The following is a 19,652-nucleotide window of genomic DNA, read 5'->3' as shown; positions in this document are numbered from 1 at the left end:
TTGCTTCCACTCTTAAAATGAGTCCTTAGGTGGGTGAACAGTCCAATGAGACAACGAGAACCACAGTTCCTGTCACAGGTGGGACAGATAGTCGTTGAGGGAAAGGGTGGGACAGGTTTGCCGCACGTTCTTTCCGCTGCTTGCGCTTGATTTCTGCATGCTCTCAGCGATGAGACTCAAGGTGCTCAGCGCCCTCCCGGATGCACTTCCTCCACTTAGGACGGTCTTTGGCCAGGTCAGTGGGGATGCCGCACTTTATCAGGGAGGCTTTGAGAGTGCCCTTGTAAGGTGTCCTCTGCCCACCTTTGGCTTGTTTGCAATGGAGGAGTTCCGAGTAGAGCGCTTGCTTTGGGAGTCTCGTGTCTGGCATGCGACAATGTGGCCTGCCCAGAAGAGCTGATCGAGTGTGGTCAGTGCTTCAAGGACTCCCTCAGTACTGCACTGGAGTGTCAGCCTAGAAAAATGTGCTCAAGTCCCTGGAACTCTCTATGCTTATGTACTTATTATAATTTAAAAAAAATGTAACATGCTTCCTCCCAAAATGTTTCGTTTTCCTGCTTACAGAAACCGAGATTAATCGTTTGCTCTCCGCCGTCAGTTCCTCGAGCATTTGCTGAGAAAGTTGAAAGAGTTAAAGTAGTTCTTCTTTTCCCCCAATAAGCGTGCTGTTCCTAGGTAACAGCACAGCCAGTCTCCCTTGCCTCTTCTGCACAAGAGTATCGCGACGGTTTGCCGCAGTGACCTCAGACGTTTGGAGGTGGATTGTACTGAACTTTTTCAACAACTTCCAACAACGGGCTGCAATCGGGGGGGGGGGGGGGGGGGGTTTGAGGGAAGCAAGCACACACATACACACACACACCAGTGAACGGCAAACGGCAAACCACTGCCTTGACAACTCTGGGACAACAATCTATCTCGCAGTCTGGGAAATAAGAGCTTCGACACCTCCCCTCAATCCCGGATCCGGGAATTCCTGCACTACCGAAACAAAGCTGGGTAAGGACGATAAGCTTTTAAAAAAATTAATGGGAAGGGAGAGCGCCTGATGTGAAAAGCAGCTGTCGCCCCCTCTTTTGTTAACTGCGCTGCCCTCGGTGGTTGCAGAGTCTCGCACTTCACACACTTACAGCCCGGATTTGCTTTTAGCGTTCAGGAGGATTTGAGAATGTAAAAATCACCCGCTTGCGGCTACGTGGTGCGTGCAACTTTGTGCTCCAGCCTTTCTTTGGAAGGATCCTTGTCTCTAGTTGTAGGTTGTCAAGAGAAGTACCAGATGGTAGTCATCGTTTATTTTTAGTCAGATCCCGGTTATTTTTTTTTTAAAGAAAATTATGATTCGGCATCCAGCATTTGAATAAAAGCATTGACGGCTCTGTATTAAAACATTTACATCACACATCTTGTAGCTGTACGGTCACTAGTTACACATCGGATGATGGGGGGATGGGGGGGGGGTGGAGGTAAGGCCACTTTATTCAGTCCATCAAGCTGCAGAAGCTAAATGTCCATGATATGTGGATTTGGAGGCCGTTTTGTTGAACAAGGACTGGCTCGCTACACAAGACAGAGACACCGATTGTTGGCCAAATCGCGGGTTGTGTAATGGAAATAAACAAAGGTGTCGCTTAAGCCTGTTTCTCTTTAATGGTCTTTATTGTGTTTTGAAACACAATGTTTCCATTTGTATGTTTCTTGTAAATGACTGTAAAATGATAATTTACAACGACGTGTCCCAGGGCGAGCGCTTTAATTTAATTCCCACTATGAATGGGAAAGGTCGGGAGTCCTCTTCTGGATTTCGTTCATAATCTCATTTCACCCGAGTAAAATGTTCAACGCCTTTTTTCAGATGCAAATTTCTTTTGGTAGCAAGCAAATGTTTTCTGGAGGAGGTGGCAGCTTTGGTCTACATTCACCTGTCAGTGGTCGAGTGTGTAACTGTGTTGCGATCCTCTCAACATGGTTCAACATTCACTGCAGACATTTGGAGTACAAGTGAGAACTCCTCGAATCGCTGTCCCGCTTCAGCGCCGGATTAAAAATGCAGGGTTTCAAATGTAGAGATCGTAGACGAGAGTCTGTGCTCCCCAGGCTTAAAAAGATCAGAAACTGACCCTTGGAAAAAGGAATCCACATAATAAACAGAGGTTTATTTTAATTTTTGCTGCAAATAAACCTTTACTGTTTCTCCGTCTCAATGTATTCTCGTTACTTTTCCCCCTACTTGGTACATATATGGTGTAAAACCAGAAAATGCTGGAAATACTCAGCAGGTCAGGCAGCATCTGTGGGGAGAAACTGATTTAACGTTTCAGGTCGCTGACCTTTCGTCAAAACATATACAGTATGTTCAGTGAGATTGGCGTGTTGCTGGTGGGTTGGTTTCGGTGTATTACGTGAAATGTGTTACGATATTCCTATTGAATTCCCGTTGGTAAGGTACTGTGAAATCCTGTTGTTGATCAGAGGTCCATTTGTAAAGTTAGGAGGGTCTTTTTTGCAATTGCTTTCGCAATCGCCCTGGCGACGATGCTTACAATATAGTAACGATTGAACGAGAATCGGTGAAGTAATCACCAGGACGTGATGGTTAGTGAACGAGGATCATGGAGACTTATCCCATTCATTCATTCATTCAATCAATCGGTGCAATCCATTGACTTACTCCAGCAGTTTGCAAAGTTCATTCATGTGCTGCACTCTGTAAGCAAAATCGTTACAAAGTATTCATAGCAGGAAACAAATTGCGAAGTATATATGCATAGAATGGCAAAATAGAAATTTCGAAGTTTGTATATATGCATAGAATGGCAAAAGACAAATTGCTAAGTTTGTATATATGTATAAAATGGCAAAAGACAATTGCTAAGTTTGTATATATGCATAGAATGGCAAAATACAAATTGCTACGTTTGTGTATATATGTATAGAATGGCAAAAGAAACACTGACGAGCGGTGGATTGCCTGAGCGAGCAGCTTTGTTGCATGGTTTGCGTTTGTCACTGCCCAGTTTGCGAGGCGCCACCTGAGTCATGCGATGTAACACCTTTCGGCGTCAACCTGGCGGCTGGCGCCCCGCCTCCTCCGCTTGCAGCGGGTGCCGGCGCCCGCCGCTGCCGGGTCTGATTGGCCAGCGCCGCACGTCAATCACGCCTGTCTCCAGGCTCTGACTGTCGTCAAGGAAGAAGAGCGAGCCCGGCGCGCGGCTGCACAGCGCAGCAGGGCTGGGAGCGCGAGCCCTGGTGTGCAAATAGCAGCAAGGTAAGAGGCGCAGGAACATTATCAGCAGCCTGCAGTAGGCATTGGCCTGCAGCTTCACCTCATCGATAGCATTTTTAATAAAAAAAAAATGAAGGCACTGTAAACGTATCTATCTGTTTGGAGTTTGTGGCCCCAAATCAGGGCAAAACGTAACAAGCTCCCTTCCCCTCCTCCTCAATCCACCACTTACTCACTGAAATGACTGCAAACTGGATACAGGTGGGTTAAAAAAAGACAGCATCTTTTTAAAGGGTTGATCGTGGCGTACTTTAAAAAAAAGTTGTTGGGCAAGCTTTTGTTGTGTTGGCTGTTATTGGTAAACATGCAACCTAATGATGCATTCTGATGCTAATTACATCATTACTGTTTTCGTGTAGCGGTTTTGCAAATTGTGCACTGGGATTCTGGTTCTTTCCCTTCCGAAAGGCTGACTGCAGCATTGTAATTTTGTGTCCTGAAAACTTGTGTGGAGGTTTAAAATAACGACGAGTTCAGAGGTGTTGCAGTCTGTCAGATGTGATGTTTCGTTGATGAGTCAGTCTGGCGTTCTGTTCAATTACATTGTCATTCTCAGACACTGTCATCATTAGAATACAATGTCATATTTTCTCAAAATAGTCCAAATGATGTGCTTTTCAGGATTGTAAATTCAAATAGGGTGATCACGTTTGAGTAGTTAAAAATGAGTATTTCATTTAATTGTTTTACTTCTAGTCTGTGATCATTTTCATTTGTGCTTCCTATTATGTTACCGCATGCTTTTAATAAGCTTTAAATCCTTACTGTTTGACGTAATAACCTTTTTACCATACTTTCTGGTGCTGTAAGTAATGTCAGCGAATGCCACAGTCGCTGCACAAATGTGCATGGGAGCTGAGCGTCTAATCATGGCTACTTCAGATTGCCTGTGACTTCCATGGCCTGCCCATTGTCCTGAGCCACTGTGGTTTGGGGCGGAGGCAAGCAATCCTGCATTCTCCATTACACAGCTGAGGACCTTAGACCTTTGTAATCTGATTATGCAGACATAGCTAGCAAGCATCAAATAATTCTCTTAGTTTTTTTCCCCCCTGAAGTCACGTGAGTACAGGGAAAGTGAAAGATTGGTTCTTGTGGTCAGGCTGGCCAGTCAACTGCCAGTATCCCAAAATGTGAATCTCTGTAACATGGATGAGCTTTCCATAACTGTATATATGGGTGGGGGAAAAGAAGGAAGGTTATACTACACGGCTCATTTGTTTGGAACTTGGGAGTAATTGGAATATTGGACGGTCAAATGTGTGAATCTCTTGTGTACCTCCTAGTGTCAGTCTCTGTTCCTCACTACTAAATTGGCTAACCAATAGAGGTAATCTTGATGGCCAGGGACACAATTTTAAAAGTTTTAAGCTATCAAAGGAAAATAAGAGATTTAGGAAATATATCATTAGTGAAAGGATTTAAATAAATTTTGTTCATGGGATGTAGGTGTCGCTGGCAAGGCCAGCATTTATGCCCATCCCTAACTGCCCATGAGAAGATGGTGGTGAGCCACCTTCTTAAACCGCTGCAGCCCGTGTGGTGCAGGTACTTTCACAGTGCTGTTAGGGAGGGAGTTCCAGGATTTTGACCCAGCAATGAAGGAATGGCGATATACTTCCAAGTCAGGATGGTGTGTGACCTTGGTGGCGAACTTGCAGGTGCTGGTGTTCCCACGTGGCTGCTGACCTAGTCCTTCTAGGTGGTGGAGGTCGCGGGTTTGGGAGGTTTTGTCGAAGAAGCCTTGGCGAATTGTTGCAGTGCATCTTGTAGATGGTACACACTGCAGGCACGGTATGCTGGCAATGGAGGGAGTGAATGTTGAAGGTGGTGGATGGGGTGCCTATTAAGCCGGCTGCTTTGTCCTGGATGGTGTCGAGCTTCGTGAGTGTTGTTGGACTAGATTATCAATGGGAGTGGTGGAACAAAAAACCATGGCTTTTAAAAAAAAAAGTACAGTTGAATTACTGTTAGGATTCAAGGCTATTAGTTCCATAATCAGCATATGGAACCTGGGGGAAGGAATAATTGGATGGACCAATAGGCTTAACATTGCTATGTATTTATGCATGTAACTTTCCATTCTTGGGTTTGAAATTGGCCACTGATGTGTTGAAAATGACTGCTATCCTTAAGCGTGACTCCCCAGTGCATTGAGCTCCTTCCTCCACCTCAGTGTTGTGAGGTGATGCGCTGTGTTTTACGCGAGAATAAATCCCGTAGAGATTTATTAAGGTTCCCAGTGTAGCTCTGCTAAATGCTTTGTTCTGGTCTACTATCAATTAAGAAACTGACTGCAGAGTTCTGCAAAGGCTCAGTTCTAAACTGCCTTTACCAATAAAGATCCCAGGTTCAATCGCCAGTGTGTGCTGAGGTTACTGATCTCGGGTGAATGCTGCAGTTTGCTTCAACATTCCTGGGTTAAAGATGGGAAAAATCAGCTAGGGATCCCAGTCATTATTGCTTTTTTTAAAAAAAAGGTAGATTTAAGGGTATGGAGAGTGGGATTGGACTAAAAGGCATAGATTTAACGTAATTGGTTGCAAGTTTAGAGGGGATTTGAGGGGAAATTTCTTCACCCAGAGGGTGGTGGAGGTCTGGAACTCTGCCTGAAAGGGTGGTAGAAACAGAAACTCTCACCACATTTAAAAAGTACTTGGATGTGCACTTGAAGTGCCGTAACCTGCAGGGTTACAGACCAAGAGCTGGAAAGTGGGAATAGGCTGGATAGCTCTTTGTTGGCTGGCGCGGACATGATGAGCCGAAATGGCCTCCTTCTGTGCTTTCTATGATTCTATTACTAGGTTTTTCATGTGAAGACTTGATTGGCCCGTTTTGGTGCTGTTATACTCTGATTCTATCCAGTTAATCCCGATGAAAAGTGTATGTAAGGCGAGAATGTGTTTGGGCTTCATCATGGGTCCCTTCATAGTTGAATAGCACATTGGTACTCTGGTTAGGATTGCACACAAAGAATGGTCATTTAGGAGAGGTGGACTAGTAACTTGGGCAAGACATAGCAGGTAGTTGGCCACTGCTGATCCATACTTCAGCACGAATCAGATCCTGTGGAACCTGGCCTCAGCATAAGTTAGGATCTTGAAGAAGGGAGGGGAAAAAAGCTCATTCCAAGTTTAGTAAATACCAGTTTTGCAAGAGAATAAGCTCATTGTAAAATTCATTCTATATCCTTGCCCAGAGCATCACCTGAATGAACTGCAAGTGCTTACATTTGTTTGGAAATGGTAGATAGGCAGCACAATAGAATTCTTGGAGCATATTTTAAATTCTGTGCTCTTCATTGTGCTTGTGTGGCCTAGAAACTGTTCATTATGAACTCCCCACTGTGGAGGTTTAATTTAAGTGGGTCAGATCAGATTCTTATCTCTGGTATCTGGAGCAAATGCAACTTGATTTTGTTGAGCTCTATAAATGTAGCCATAGTCAAGTTTAGGCCAAGTTTGTAGTCGAGTTGGTAAGAAGGAAGAAAAGTGTGGAGAGATTTTGCTGGATTTGATTACAGGAGTTTTAATTTGCATATATATGTTATCAAGCTGTTGCGCAGTTGATGAATGGTGCTTGTGGAGGAACATGTAAGTATATTAAGTTGATATATGCAGTGTCAGCCGTGGCTCAGTGTGTAGCACTCATGCCTCTGAGTCAGAAGGTTGTGGGTTCAAGTCCCACTCCAGAGACTTGTGCACAAAAATCAAGGCTCACCCTCCAGTGCCAGTACTGAGCGAGTGCTGCATTTTCGGATGAGATGTTAAACCGAAGCCCTGTCTGCTCTCTTGGGTGGACGTCAAAGATCCCATGGTACTATTTCGAAGAAGAGCAAGGGAGTTCTCCCCAGTGTCCTGGCCAATATTTATCTCACAATCAACATCACAAAAGGAAACATTATCTGGCCATTATCACATTGTTGTTTGTGGGAGCTTGCTGTGTGCAAATTGGCTGTCGTGTTTCCTACATTACAACTGTGACTACACTTCAAAAGTACTTCATTGGCTGTAAAGCGCTTTGGGACATCCTGAGGTCATGAAAGACGCTATAGAAATGCGAGTCTTTCTCTCTAAAGTTTCTTGCAGGTTGCACTTGTACTGGGAGCAGTGCATGTTCATGGATTGGAGCAATTTGTTCTTCGCAGCTCCGGTTTCAGCTGGATTGGGAAATTAAAGGGGTCTTCTTTATAGTAACCTAAAGTTTACAAGAGAGTTCATTTGACCTCGTCCTTCAAGATTATCTACTCTACCATCTTCTCATTACAGCATCTTGTTTATTTTTTTGAAAAGAATCTCGTTGGGAACTCATTGCCCCTCTACATGTGAATCATTGTTCACATACTTCACTTGCTAAGATATAACAAGTTGCATTAATGTAGCGCCTTTAATGTAGCAAAACATCCCAAGGCGCTTAACCAGAGCATTGTCAATAAACATTTTGGCACCGAGCCACAGAAGGAGATATCGGATCAGATGACCAAAAGCTTCGACAAAGAGGTAGGTTTTTAGCAGCATCTTAAAGGTGAATTGGTTTAGGGAGGCAATTCCAGAGCTTAGGCCCTCGACAGCTGAAAGCACGGCTGCCAATGGTGGAGTGATTAAAATCAGGGGAGTGCAAAAGATGTCAAGAAAGGAGGAAGATAATTGATAAATTAAGTTATTCCTATATTCAAAAAGGGAGTTCAAGCAAATCCCAGGGAACTATAAACCAGTTAGCTTAATGTCAATGGTAGGAAAGAAATCGGAACCTTTATTCAAAGATGTAATTGAAAAACATCTGGAAATAGTCAGCCTCCCGGATTTCAAGAGCGGGGGGGGGGGCGGCGGGGCGATGCTTGACCAACCATTGAATTCTTTGAAGAAGTAACAGAGTGGATGGGGTAATGCAGTAGATTTGATATACATGGACTTTGAAATGGCCTTTGATTAGTTAAAAAAATATATTAATTCACGGGATGTGCCCATCCCGAATTGCCCTTGAGAAGGTGGTGATATACATCTGAATGGCTTGTTAGGCCATTTCAGTGGGCAGTTAAGAGTCAACCACATTGCTGTGGGTCTGGAGTCACATAATAGACCACACCGGGTAAGGACGGCAGATTTCCTTCCTTGAAGGACATTAGTGAACCGGATAGGTTTTTATGACAGTCCGATAGTTTTGTGGTCACCATTACTGATGTTAGCTTTTTTTCCAGATTTATATAATTGAACTTTTAAAGCTGCCCAGGTGAATTTGAACTCCTGTCGCCGATCATTAGTCCAGGCCTCTGGATTGCGAATTCTGTAACATACCCACTATGCTACTGTTCCCCATAATAAACCCGTGATGTAATGTCAAGAGCATATGGAGTCAGAAGGCAAGTTGCAGAATGGAAAGCAAACTGGCTGTAAAACAGATAAACCGAGAGCAGGGGATAAAGGGAATTACTCAGACTGGCGGATTGTGAGAAGTGGTGTTCCACCGGGATTGGTGCTGGGACCACTGTGCTTTACCACTTGCATAAATGATTTGGACTAGGGAATTGGAAGTACAATATCAAAATTTACAGATAATTACAACAAATTGGGGGGTATGGTTAATACTGAAGAAGACTATGACAAAATACAAGGAGGCATTAACAAACTTGCAGAATTGGGCTGTAAATGGCAAATGCATTTCAATATAAATAATTATGATGTGGTGCATTTTGGTAAGAGGAATAAGGAATCCATGTACTCCTTGGAAAATAAGAGAATAGGGGCACAAATCATTAAAAGTAGCAATGTAGGTTAACAAGGCCATGAAAAGTTCAAACAAAGCACTTGGATTCATTTCTAGAGGAATAGAATTTCAAAAGCAGAGACGTTATGTTAATCTTGTATAGAACCTTGGTTAGACTGCACTTAAAATATTGTGTACAGTTCTGGTGTCCATTATAAAAAGGATATAGAAGCACTGGGAAAGGTGCAAAAAAGCTTTACGAGGATGATACCAGAACTGAGAGTACAACCAGGAAAGACTGAACAGACTTCTCTTTTCTCTGCTAAAGAGAAGGTTGAAGGGTGACCAAATAGAGGTCTTTTAAAATTCTGAAAGGGTTTAAAAGGGTAGGTGTAGATAAAAATATTCCCGCTTATGGCGGCGGGGGGGTAGAATCTGAAACTATGGAGCATAAATATAAAATAGTCACTGAGAAATCCAATCAGGAATTCAGGAGAAACTTCTTTACCCAGAGTTTTGAGAATGTGAAACTTGCTACCAGATGGACTGGTTGAGGCGAATGCCTTTTAAGAGGAAGCTAGAGAAGTGCGTGAGCGGGTAAGTAATAGAAGGATATGTTTATAAGGGTGCGAGGAATCTCATATGGAACATGAACACCAGTTCTGACAAAAGGTCACAGACTGAAACGTTAACTTTATTTCTCTCTCCACAGATGCCGCCTGACCTGCTGAGTATTTCCAGCATTTTCTATGTTTGTTTCAGATTTCCAGCATCCGCAGTATTTTGCTTTTGTAGAAACACCAGCATAGTTAGGCTGAATAGTTTGTTTCAGTGCTGTAAATTCCATGTCATTCCCCTTCCATCCTGCTCCATTTTGGTTGCAAGTATGTCCCTTCTGTGCCCCTGCCGTGAATTGAAAATTTTTAATGCTTGTTAATATTTCATGGTGTGCCATGAATTCAATTTGCTTTTGAGAAGGATCCTGTGATATTTGTGGTTTGACTGAAGGTCTTCCTCATTCCTGGTTTAAACTGGATAGTACATCGTATTTACACCATAGAAACCGGCCAATCTATTGAATTATATTGCATAGAATTTACAGCACAGAAACAGGCCATTTGGCCCAACAGCTCCGTGTTGGTGTTTATGCTCCACACAAGCCTCCTCCCACCCTACTTTGTCTAACCCCCATCAACATATCCTATTCCTTTCTCCCTCATGTGTTTATCTAGTTTCCCCTTAAATGCATCTATGCTAGTCACCCCAAATGCTCCTTGTGATCATGAGTAGTGTTACCTAATCAGCATTACTTTTTTTTTCTTAAATCCTGTATTTTAGTAGCCTACTCTAGGACCAGTAAAGAGTTTTATTTGCGGTGTGCGTGAAAATGTCTGTTCACATGACACAGGGCTTGAATACTGCAGCTGTTGCTGGGGAGAAAGCATATTTTCCATTGTGCATTATGACACAGAGCACACCCAGTGGATTAATGAAATAAATGGTTGTGTTGCAGGTTGTAAAGATTCGTAGAACCAATGGGGATTTGATGGACATTTGTATAGGTGCCAGGCATTATATTGTGGACACATTGGGGACATTGCTGTGCATCATCCTGTCATTGATTTTTTTTTTTCCTGAGGTTCTTTTGCATTATCCCTGCGACTCCTTTCTATTTATGGGACAATGGCACACAGTGCCTCAGACAGCGCAATAGTTTCTGGCCGTTTCAGTGACTTTAAGTGTTAGCAAATAAATTAACCCCAGGGCAAAGTATCTATTTATATATTGGATATTTATATCAGCGAATGTCCTAGTAAAAACGCAACCATTTTCCAGTAAAACTACTCTTCTTGTCCCTGCAAACAAAACTTGCTCACCCTACCCTACTGACGTATGGTTATAAACCTAAATGCTCTCCTGCTTGGCGTCAGCATCAATGAGTACGCTACCTGTCCCCATGGCAACCACTTTGCATGCTTGCACAATCTCTTCTCACTACATATTTAACTGAAATTGGCACTGAAACTATACGCTTAACAAATACCTGACTGACTAAAACAAGGAGGACAACTCCTGTTGGGGTTGTGTGTCATGTTCGGTGGCACCTCAGAGTTCTGAATCTTTGCAGGCCTCCCAGGGGCCTTTTTAAAAAAAAAATGTAACTTTAGTCTTTGTACACAGGCCACGAGTTGCATCAAGTCCAAGTCTTGAATGCGAATGCATTAATATTTATAAAAATATAAAATTGTGATATATTCTGGAAGTGTTGATTTTATGACACAGAATGTCAGATTCAGTGACTTGTCAAAAACCTCTGCACTGTATAGGTTTGAATATTTATTTGGTTTTCCTCATGTGAGTCTGACCTTTGTTGGATCTGTTGTTCCACATGAAGCTTTGAGGTGTCTTTTTCAAATTGTTAGTCATCTGGATTTTGCTCTGCACCGATGAACTTGAAATCTCTGTTCTGACAGCTCTTCCACATGGGCCAAGACAAGTCCACTTGCTTTGGAGAGCAGTTCGTCACAATGGTGAAGTTAGGTTACAGCTGTGGTGCATGTACACTTGATGCAATGCACTGTCCCTATGGCAGGATACCTGGAGAGGGTTGGCACACGGACCTTGGGGCTTTGAGATATCTGGGGCGGATTGACACTGGCATAAACTGCTCCAAGATCAACGCGCTCATCTACACGACGATCTCTGAAAACCAGGAAGAGGACCTGAGGGAGGGTGGGGGTCCGTGGGAGTGTGTGTGTGTGTGTGTGTGTGTGTGTTCGGCCCATGCAGCAGAGCCTGGTCTCCAATCGTCTTGGATCCCCTTGGCATTGGAACTTGTTCTGTCAAGTCTGTGTGATAGCTGGTGTGCAACAGCCACCCCATGTTAAAAGAATTCACGCACAGGCATCTTCCACCCTTTAAAATGAAGTTCAGCACCTGGCATCAGTCACCTTATAATTCATTTTAGTATGGAAGCAAGTCATTCTCGACACCGGGGGACTGCCTAAGAAGAAGTACCATGGCCTCAATTTTCCCGGGCTGTTTTTTTGGTGTACCGTTTTTTCTGGCGTATTTTTTTTCCCTAGCTTCCCCCTGCGATCTGCGGCGGCATAACTGACTTAGTTACGATTTTTCTAGGCCAGTTATTTTTGATGTCATGTCATGTCACATTCCCTCATGTCTGCGCCAGTTTTTTCAATTGTTCGCAGTTTGGCCAACATTTTTTTTCTCTTAGGTCGGCGTATCTGGGCACTCCCGAAAAACCTTCTGTGAGTTAAGGAAACCAGCGCACATTGAGAAATCGGCGCTGAAAGATGCCATTGTTTTTAAATCAAAGATTTTGGAGGAAGTCAAGAACACTGTCAAAATCAATAATAAAGTTCAACTTTTTTTTAACCTGTCAACGTAGAAGTGTAAATTTGTTGGATTTCAGAAGTTTTCTCTTTTTTTTACTCACTCACACGCTACCAGCTAATGTCTTGAAGCAGGGCTGGAGGGTCGTAGGTTTGGCCGGCAGAATCGGCCTGGTGCCAAAACAAGCCGGGGGGAGGGGGGGGGGGAGGGGGGAACAACAATAATAATAATAATAACAATAACCAACAACAACATGCTGCACCCATCTCTCATCCCCCTTATTCGAAGACCGCTCACTGCGCCTGATCTTGGACGCTCCACCACCCTTGCCTGCAGGCAGTGGCACAGTGTTTCTAGGCTTGGTACCAAGCTTATTCTTTCTAACATCTCGGGTACTGTGCACCTCTTGAGGGTGGGGGGCGTCAGCGTCAGTTGACAAGATGGGGGGCCCAGGAGGCAAGCTGGAAGGCCCGGCTTTGGGCTCTTCAGAGACTGGTGTGGGGATTGGAGTGAGAGTGACAGTTGATTCTGTCAATGGACGCGGGGTCTGGGCGTTGTTCCCTTATTGCAGCAGCTAACTCCAATATGCTGTCCTTTGTGCCATTTAAAACTGAGATGAGGAGGAATTTCTTCTCGTAAGGATTGTAAGTCTCTGCAATTTGCTGCCTCAGAGAGCCGTGGAAGCCGGGATATTGAATAAATTTAAGACAGAGATAGACAGTTTCTTAACTGACAAGGGATTAAGGGGTTATGGGGAGCGGGCAGGGAAGTGGACCCGAGTCCATGATCGGATCAGCCATGATCGTATTAATTGGCGGAGCAGGCTCGAGGGGCCATATGGCCTACTCCTGCTCTTATTTCTTATGTTCTTAGTGTCTCAATGACCTGCAACATCCCCTCCCTCATGGTCAATGATGTGGTTTGCACTACCTCTGACATTCCCTCCCTCATGGCCACTATTCCCTCACTGATGGTCCTGGATATTGTTCCCATTTCTTGTGTCATTGCTGTTACTTCTCCCGACAGTCCAGCTACCTCATCACTCAGCCCACTGATGGCGTCCAGGAGTGATCGGGTAAGATCAGTGCTCTTCGCACTCAATGACATCATCTGAACCACATCTGTTAGATCCCGCACCTCATGAGAGCGTGGTCGAGCTCTCCTTCCCCTCCTCCCCATGGGTGTGGCTCGCACCCCACCACTGGGACCCACAGCCTGGGACGGTGGGGCCCTGGGTGTACCTCGCTGCATGCCCCCCCCCCCCCCACTGGGATCCGCAACCTCGGAAGGTGTGAAAGCATGGAATGTCCCACCAACACTCAAACCACTAGTCACAGAAGGGGCTGTTGCCTCCATGAGTGGCACCTCCTCCAAAGTCAGTACAACTCTTTTGATTGGGAACAAAATTAAATAGTTAAATCAAGTGCCCCCTGATCTAGGGGACACTTCAAACAATTGTCAAAGCCCTTTTTTTTTGTGGGGTTTTGTTTTGGGCACTAAAACCATACATTATACAAGTGCCGCCTATAAAAGGGGAGGGGGGACACTAAAACCCGGCAATAAAACAAATTAAACTTTAAAACCTATAAAATCAAATTAAAATTTGGTTGCCGGGGGTGATGATGCCTTCCAGTCCAAAGTGAGTACAACAGTGGGAGCTTATTCCAGCTGCATTCCCTCCCCTCACCCTCGCCCCCATGGATGGATTGGAAGATGTTCTCTTTGGACTCGTCCGCTTCTGAATCATCTTCTGCATCGTCAGGGTTGGCCTCAAGTTCTGCAAAATATAACAGAACAGTCAAATGGTTAGCAGCAGAGGAAAGGGCAGGGTGGGTAGCATGAGTAGGCTCACACAGCGCAGGCCAGGCAGCAGGTTGATTTGAAGGACCACGATGAATTTGCAGGACTTGCCCTCTCCCTCGAGTGTGGGCCCAGCTTGTGCAGTGGTGGTTGCTTTTTTCCAGGCAGGACCCATCAAAGCAGCGATCCTCTCTTCCAAGGGTGCCAGTGGGTGCAGATTTGCCAGGCCTCCTTCTGTTCGAGTTCTTTCCCTTTTATTATATGCCACCTTCCTCTGCAAAGATGAAAATGCAACTTTTTAGAAAGGGTGTCTTTCTGCTAGGTGGGACATATACAGATGGTCACATTTACAATTGCATTGAATAAATGAAAATATTACTTACACTAACTACTTGACCAAGGTCCTGCCATTTTTTACACTGGCCTCCAGATCTCGTGGTGGTCACCACTGCGCAGTAATCTTCTGCAACTTGGTTCCAGCGTTTCTTCATTTCTTTTGGTGGAACTTTTATGTGACCTCTGCTGGTGTGCAGCTCCTGCCATCTGTTCTCAAACACAGTAACTAGTGCCTCCACTTCTTCCCGAAAGAAATTCTTGGTCCTTGCACTGCGTTGCATCTTGTATTGCTGCTGCTGAAATTTTTCAAATGCTCTCTCAGCACTCCTCTCACACAACTGGCTCTTTAAAAATGGCCGATTGCCAAATATGTGTCCATTGGAACGACGTCAAAAATGCAACTTTTTCTTTTCCTGTGCACGCGCAGAAGGTGCGGCTTCATTTTTCGGCGCAGACAGCAGGCTCCACCCCCCGAGGTGACTGGACACGCTGCATGGCGCCAAATTCGAATTATACATCGGGGAAACTTTGGCAAAATATTTCTGCCGCATTTCTGGCCTAGAAAAACGGGCGTAACTCTGGCAATACGCCAGAAAACGGGCTTAGGGAAAATTGGGCCCCATGTCCCATTACTTTATATAAACCGGTCCTATCAGGTGCTCCAAGGTATATAAACCTCTCGTTTTCCTTTTACACCTCTGTCTCGGGAATTACAAGTACTATATACAAGAAGGTTTATATTTGACAACTGATTCCTGTACTTGTTGTGTTCACACAGTACAAAGGAATTGAGACCCACTTGACCAAAGCTATTTAAATACAGAAACTAACAGCCTGCCTGATATCCCTGTACTTTCTCCAATTAGAAGGTCTCTCTGCAACCTTGAATAATAAAAAATAAAAGGATTTAGTTGAATGTTTCACACGTGTTTAATCAATTTGTTGAACTGATCTTGTTTCCTTTAAATCTCTTCGACCTACCACACATGCAACATACCACACATGCAATATACCTCCATCATCATCATCATCATCATCATCATCGGCAGTCCCTTGTAATCGAGGAAGACTTGCTTCCACTCCTGGCTCAACAGTCCAATATGAGAGCCACAGATTCTGTCACAGGTGGGAAGGGGTGGGTGGGACTGGTTGGCTGCACGCTCTTTCCGCTGGCTGCACTTGATTTCTGCATGCTCTCGGCATTGAGACTTGAGGTACTCAGCGCCATCTCGGATGCATTTCCTCCACTTAGGGTCGTCTTGGGCAAGGGACTCCCTGGTGTCAGTGGGGATGTCGCACTTTATCAGGGAGGCTTTGAGAGTGTCCTTGTAGCGTTTCCGCTGCCCACCTTTGGCTCGTTTGCCGTGAAGGAGCTCCAAGTAGAGCACTTGCTTTGGGAGTCTTGAGTCTGGCATGCGAACTATGTGGCCTGCCCAGCGGAGCTGATCGAGTGTGGTCAGTGCATCAATGCTGGGGATGTTAGCCTGAATGAGGACGCTGATGTTGGTGTGCCTGTCCTCCCAGGGGATTTGTAGGATCTTGCGGAGACATTGTTGGTGATATTTCTCCAGCAACTTGAGGTGTCTACTGTACATGGTCCATGTCTCTGAGCCATACAGGAGGGCAGGTATTACTACAGCCCTGTAGACCATGAGCTTGGTGGCAGTTTTGAGGGCCTGGTCTTCAACACTCTTTTCCTCAGGCAGCCGAAGGCTGCACTGGTGCACTGGAGGCGATGTTGGATCTCGTCGTTGATGCTTGCTCTTATTGATAGGAGGCTCCCGAGATATGGGAAGTGGTCCACGGTGTCCAGGGACGCACCGTGGATCTTGATGACTGGGGGGTAGTGCTGTGAAGACCGGCTGGTAGAGGACCTTTGTCTTACAGATGCTTTGCGTAAGGCCCATGCTTTCGTACGCCTCAGTAAATACGTCGACTATGTCCTGGAGTGCAGGCTCTGTATTTGCGCAGACGCAGGCGTTGTTCGCGTACTGTAGCTCGACGACAGAGGTTGGGGTGGTCTTGGATCTGGCCTGGAGACGGTGCAGGTTGAACAGGTTCCTACTGGTTCTGTAGTTTAGTTCCACTCCAGCGGGAGCTTGTTGATTGTGAGGTGGAGCATGGCAGCGAGAAAGATTGAGAAGAGGGTTGGGACGATGAAGCAGCCCTGTTTGACCCTGGTCCGGACGTGGATTGGGTCTGTGATGGATCCGTTGGTAAGGATCACGGCCTGCATGTCGTCATGGAGCAACATACCACACATGCAACATACCACACACAACCGTTAGTCGACCTTGATTGTGCATTCTGACAAAACATTTTTTGTGGCGCCTCTCATGACTTCAGGATGTCCCAAAGCGCTTCGCAACCAAGGAATCAAATTTTTTTTTTCATAAAATGTAGTCAATATTGCAAATTAAGGAAATGCAGCAATTTACTAATGGCAAGGCCCCACAAACAGTAATGAGGTAAATGACCAAATAATGTTTTTGGTGATGATGATTGAGGGATAGATGTTGGCCAGGACACGGGACGAATACTCCAGTGCTTTAAATTGTGCCATGGGATCTTTTATGTCGAGCATAGATATCCGATCGAACCTTGGTTTTAAAATCTCATCTAAAAGAGAGTGGAATTGTCCCTCAGTGTTGCACAGAAGTATCTGCTTCGATTTATGGGCTCAAGTCTCTAGAGTGGGACTTGAATCCACAACCTTCTGACTCGGGTGAGAGTGATACCACTAAGCCAAGGCAGACACAAAAGAAGAAAACCTGGTGGATTTTATACTATCGGGAGACCATGTGCTCAGGTCTTGGGTGCCTCCCATTCTTGGCATGTGGTGTGGAATAATATTGTTGAACAAATAGACTATACTTTTTGTATTTAAGAAAAGCATGATTATAAATGCAAACTGAAACACTGGCTGGGCATGTAATGCACTCGATGGGATCGCCAGATTGGAAATTTGTGGGGGTTTATTTACCTCTATTGAGGTCTCCTTTTAGAGTGTTGCTATTGATGCAATATTCTAAAGCCCACTTTTGCTCCCCCCCATGAAATAAAATGTACAAATATTCCACTATCTTGGACCCATTGTGCATTTAGATCACTTTGTATTTTCTCTTGTCTTTATGGCTATTTAAGTACCATTTTTTGTACAGCATTAAATCACTCAACTGGAAGTGTGGTTGAGACAGGGGTCAGCCAACATGACCAGGAAAAATAATGGTACTAAGATTTTGTATTACAGGTACTGCAAAAGGTTTCTGATGTGTTCAGAATCCTACAGCTTACTTTGAGTCCAGTTGCGATCAAGTCCAATTTTCAGGAGTGCTCAAATAACGATCTGCTCCCAGTTAACTTTTTCGTGCTCTGTATATAAATCAGATTTACCATCCTCCGTAAATAACAACATTTCCAATTATGTACTCGGGACAGGTGGCAGAACATTAATACAATGTCAATATTTTATTATGTTGACAATTTGAACAACTCTTGATCCTTTCTGTGGTATATTCTCTCTTCTTAACTGTTTGTATAAATGGCTAGATTTATGGTTAGTTATTGTCTCCCAGACTGCTTTCACTGGTGGACCATGACATAGAATTACAATACAGAAACAAGCCATTTGGCCCAAGCAATCTGTGGTGCTGTTCACCCTCCACATGAGCCTTCAGCCTCATCACATGTTCCCACATCTTTGTATTCCCTTTTCTTTCAACCACCCATTTAACCTACTCTTAATTATTGACATGGTCTCTGCTTCAATCACTACCTCTGGTAGAGCATTTCACAGCCTCACGACCCTCTGTATTTAAAGAAAGGTTTTGCTGTCTGTCCCAAATCTCTTGGTTTAATCTTGTCTGGCTCCTCCTTCTAGACCCCTCAGTTACTGGAAGCAGTTTGTTTCAATCTACTCTGTCCTATTCCCTCTTCATTTTTTTAGCACTTCATCTCATTTTTTTCCTCTGTTCCAACAAAAACGGGCCAATTTCTCAAATAATAATTGAAGATACAGTGCACTTTCACTAACATGAATATAATTTTCCTTCATTTGTTTTTAAAAACATGAAGCTTTTTTATTGTCCGAAGTTGTGCACCATTTGAGACTCCGAAGGGTGGATGGGTGAGCTTCTTGTCGGCCTCTGCCGGCATGGGCCAGGAATGACGTGCCTCAGATTTTTCTCCTCCCTACAGAGTAATGTGGGGTTTCCACGTGGCATCTCCACACAGTGGAGCAGCTGAGATTGGAAACTTAAAAACATGAGGAAATGGAGCGTAATTCCCAGCACTCGTGGTGCTTCAGTCTGCTGTACCATCTTATTCCTTGTACATCCAATCCACAAATACATCAGCAATGATTTTCCTGCACATTAACAGGTATTTAAATATTTACAACATAACGAAGCAATAGACTCTTATTGCAATACAACAGGCTGAAATTTGACCCTTGGGGCAATATAGGAGACACAATCCTGAAGGATTGAGTAATTATGATTTGTCTTTAATTAAATATTAAAATTAATAACTTTAATAGGAATTTTATCTAAACATTGGACAATGAAAAGAATAACTTTTTAAAAAAGCATTGATATCTTTACTATCTGAGCCATTTGGCTATCAACTGGTGAGGCACTGAGTGATAGAGACGAGAAGGATCCCATATTGATCCTCCGTCTTTGCTGATTTCATCTTGGGAAGAGGTTGGACATCTACAATTGGTCCCAGTGGTAGGCTGGAGAGGGGAAAGATATAATTCTCTTTCCGATTGCTTTCCAGTGATTCCTATAGGGACATGTCAGTGTGCAGAAATTCACTGAAGACTGTATCAGGTGATGCACTGCATGGACATGTAGCTCACTGCACTTGCTCATTCTCTTCTCATAAGCACAATGGCCATTTGGGTGATATACCAAAGGTTAGCTGGTCATTATGGAACTGTACTCCAGTATAAGTCAGAGTCTTTGGGGAGGAAGGGAAGGGCATAGAGGAGAGAAAGAGGTATTTCTCTGAAGGCCATGGTCTAAGCTGGAGGCATGTTTGTTGGAGGGTGGGTGATTGATTGATGAATTCTGTGCATGCCATTCAAGCTACTTTTCTATGATCATTCCATGGTATAGCAAAGGCGCCAATCTAGTAAAATTACATAAAATATACAGCATAGAGACAGGCCATT

The 19,652-nt window shown here is 44.2% G+C and overlaps 1 protein-coding gene across 10 annotated transcripts in view; it reads left to right on the top strand.

Annotated features, from left to right (window-relative positions):
- The first annotated feature begins 839 nt into the window (after window positions 1-839).
- The window catches only part of sipa1l1 (signal-induced proliferation-associated 1 like 1), a 459,559-nt gene continuing 440,746 nt past the window's right edge, over window positions 840-19,652 (top strand). For all 10 annotated transcript variants that reach the window (XM_070878865.1, XM_070878859.1, XM_070878868.1 and 7 more), the window contains exon 1: window positions 840-999. The gene's annotated coding sequence lies outside the window, so the exon portion shown is untranslated. The remainder of the gene's footprint in view (window positions 1,000-19,652) is intronic.

This window comes from Pristiophorus japonicus, chromosome 4 (genome assembly GCF_044704955.1).
Source record: "Pristiophorus japonicus isolate sPriJap1 chromosome 4, sPriJap1.hap1, whole genome shotgun sequence".
Taxonomy (NCBI): Eukaryota; Metazoa; Chordata; class Chondrichthyes; family Pristiophoridae; genus Pristiophorus; species Pristiophorus japonicus.
The sequence above is the reverse complement of the archived record's forward strand: the minus strand, read 5'-3'. Positions and strand labels throughout refer to the sequence as shown.